Genomic DNA, 3,840 nt, shown 5'->3' on the forward strand with positions numbered 1-3,840 from the left:
GGGAGGGAGTAGCTTGAGCAGAAGTACAGAGAGTTCAAGTTTCCAAATGTGAACAAAGGTTCCTCTCTGTGAGGATACCGAGGATCGACTCATGCATCAGTAATTTTTCTTAAGCAATTAAATTGACCTGTCCTTTATACATTAAAGGATACTATGATGCTCAATTCGAATTTAAAGGGGTTTTCTGGATATAAAGAATAGTAACTTACAATGTACTGGATATAAAGAATAGTAACTTACACTAAATAGAGTATTGTAAGTTTCAATCCTTTACTTGTTGAAGCTTTTTTTCTGTTACAGTATAAAAGTTTATAAGAGGGTTTCGTCATCTGAGATTTCCTTAATTGTTCTATTTGATGGAAAGTGTTGGCAATGCAAGTGTTAATTGATGAAGTGAGAAATCTCAGGCTGAAAACAATATGAGATTACTTAAGAATATACAATAAGAAGGATCTCCATTAACTCGCTATATCTTGAGATTTTGGGTTAAGTATGGAGTCAAGCCCAGGCTTATACTCCTTTACAAGGCTCATATTTAGCGTTTCTCCCCTGTGGTAAAAGCTCTCCAAATGGTATCCGAGTCAATAGTTCAACATAATGAGTATGATGTGGCAGTTTGATGCCCTTAGCCCAATTTAGGTAGCCCGGATTTGGCTTTAGGGAGTCAATGGTGAACTCTAGATTTGGCTTTATGAGATTAATTCTGAAGTTTTTGTATATTTTTGTTGCTTCCAATGATCTCCTGCTACTCTAAGTTATTGGTATGGTTTCCAATTTTTGCACATAAAAATGCCTTCTTTTACACTTACGCTCTAATGCTTTCTATAGGATTAGTTATATGATTGTTTGAAATATATCAACATTTGGAGAATATCTTACTATTGTTGTAGCTGATACAAATGGATTAGTTAGACAGCTTGTTTATAAAACCAGATTCTACCTTAATCTTATTGGAATGTTTAAAAAATGCCTTTCTTACTGTTGGGGGATTATGTTTCTTCCTGGCACTGTTTCACTCTAGCGTACGAGTGTTCACCTGGATCCTGAATGACCAAATAAATTTGGTCATTTACCGTTAGATCTAAGGCTTATTTAGGGGTTTTAGATCAATCGTTTGGCTTGACTTTAGGTGGATTAGAGATGCAAGTGATGTTTTGCATTTCTAATTAGTAAACATATGCAGTTGCAGTCTTGTTGTTATTTTAAACTTGCAGCCCCTTTTTTGTTGTTTGATTTGAACTTAGTAGATATACTTGTGTTTAGTTAAGATTGAGAAATAATTTATGATAGTTAATTATCAACAAGAACAAACAATAATAGCGGAACCAAACGGACTCTAAGAATAGTTGAACAAGAAAGATAACATGAATTCTTTCGGTAGAGAAAAATAGGAAAATAACAACTGCAATGATTGTATGTTTATAGTATTAGTATTAGAGTAGTAACCTTTAATCATTTTATTCCCTTTACACTTTTCTAATACTTGTTAGTTCAAAAAGATGGTGGGAGGAGATTGTTGGGCTTATGGAGACTAATATAATAGGCCCAACTGAAGTGATGGGCCCAACTGCAGCGATCCAACTGTTATATGTTGATGATATGTTGATTGCAGGGTCGAGTGCTCGAGAAGTGAGAAAACTGAAGAAGCAGTTATCTGAGCGGTTTGCTATGAAAGATCTTGGAGAAGCTAAGCAGATCTTGGGCATGAGAATTGAAAGAGATAGGAAGGCTGGAAAGTTATATCTCTCACAAGCTGAGTATATCAAGAAGGTCTTGATTAGATTTGGCATGCAAGATGCCAAGCCAGCTACGGTTCCTTTGGGTAGCCACTTCAAGCTATCTAGACAGGACTCACCCAAGAGCAATGAAGAGCGAGTCCAGATGGAGAGAACTCCGTATGCCTCAGCAATCGGCAGCCTGATGTATGCAATGGTGTGCACAAGGCCGGATATTGCACATGCTGTGGGAGTTGTTAGTCGTTTCATGGGAGACCCTGGTAAGAAGCATTGGGAAGCAGTAAAGTGGATTCTGAGATACCTGAAGGGAACCGCTGAACAAGCCCTATGTTTTGAGGGAAAAGAAGTTATGTTGACAGGATATGTGGATGCAGATTTGGCATCCAGTGACCTTGACAAGAGAAGAAATACAACCGGATATGTCTTCAGATTGGGTGGTACTGCTGTCTCTTGGGCTTCAAAGCTGCAGAAGGTGGTGGCCTTGTCTACTGCAGAAGCTGAGTACGTCGTAGTGACTGAGGCCAGTAAGGAGATGGTATGGTTGCAAAATTTCTTGCGTGAATTGGGGAAGGAACAGAAGGATCCGGTTCTGTACAGCAACAGTCAGAGTGCCATTCATTTGGCAAAGAATCTCGCCTTTCACTCAAGGACAAAGCACATAGAGTTGAAGTATCACTACATACGACATCTCTTGGATAAAAAGATATTGCAGTTGATGAAGATTCCAGGCACAGAGAATCCTGCAGACATGTTGACTAAGGTTGTAACCTTAGAGAAGCTGAAGCTTTGTATGGCTTCAGCTGGCCTTGGTAATTGAGTTAGAGGCACCGCACTACCATCAGATAAAGGATTTAGTCTCCAGGTGGGAGATTGTTGGGCTTATGGAGACTAATATAATAGGCCCAACTGAAGCGATCCAACTGCAGGATTGTTTTTTTGGGCGATTAGGGTTTCAGACGGTTAGGGTTTCAGGAGTATAAATGTAACCGCTTTCTCTGTAATCCGTATCTTATTCATTATAGTGAAATATCCTGGTTTGGTAGTGCCCCCAGACGTAGTCATCTCTAATCGAGTGGCGAACTGGGTAAACAATTCTTGTGTGTTCAATTTTTCGTTTTCGTATTTATTCCTAATAGAGATGAGATTTAAATCTTGTTTTTTTTCACTTCTTATTTCGTAATCCTCTTATTTATCGCTAATCCTATTAGCCTGGCCTAGCCTAGTCTGAGCTCGGTGTAAATATAGTGTCATCTGAGCTTGGTTTGGACAAGGTAGCTTAAGTGTGAAGTCCGGTTAGGCCCTGCCCAGATCATGAACATGTCTAACTGAAATCATCCTAAACTTCAAATTCCTTAACTGAAATCATTCTAACTGAAGTCCGGTTAGGCCCTCCCTTGTTCAAAGCATGCTCTCCCCTGCCCTGTCTGAAACTGATATAATTAATATCTTCACAAATTTTGTTTTGCTTCTTGGATCTCTAAATTAGATGAATGGGGAAACTCAATCAAGAGAGACTAGCAGAATACTTTGGGGAGCTGAAGTGTTGCTGCTCTGAAAGGCGAGACACTAGCCAGGAAACTTTACGTGCGAATTCAGCCACTGTCGAAGCAAGGCAACATGGAAGCTGGCGAGGAACAGAAGATCGAGCACAAAAACAAGTGGATCAGAAGATAGCCATGCCGGTGCGTTACTTTCTGCTTGTTGGTATCATTATATGGTTAAGAAGCACGGAATAGCTCGATGCTTTTTGCAATGTTATGCGACATGTACCATACTCGTTTCATAGGGGAATATTAGCGCGGGTATTCTTAGTTCCTTCCTAGATTCACTCTTTGGTCAATATTTAACGTTTTGCACGAATTGAGTTTGTTCAATTGATTGAGGATATACTAGTGGTGAGGCTTCATTGATATTCATGTTTAGAATTCAACCTAAATTCAGGTCATTTGGTTTCGGTTATGTACAAAAAGACACTGATCCATTAAGTACTTGTTTTGTGGGTTAAATGCATTATTGGTCACTGAACTTACATGGTTGTCTTAAAATGGTCACTTAACTTCAAATTGTTTCAATAAAATCACTCAACTATGGATTTTATCTCAAT

Source organism: Euphorbia lathyris, chromosome 9, assembly GCF_963576675.1.
Source record: "Euphorbia lathyris chromosome 9, ddEupLath1.1, whole genome shotgun sequence".
NCBI lineage: Eukaryota > Viridiplantae > Streptophyta > Magnoliopsida > Malpighiales > Euphorbiaceae > Euphorbia > Euphorbia lathyris.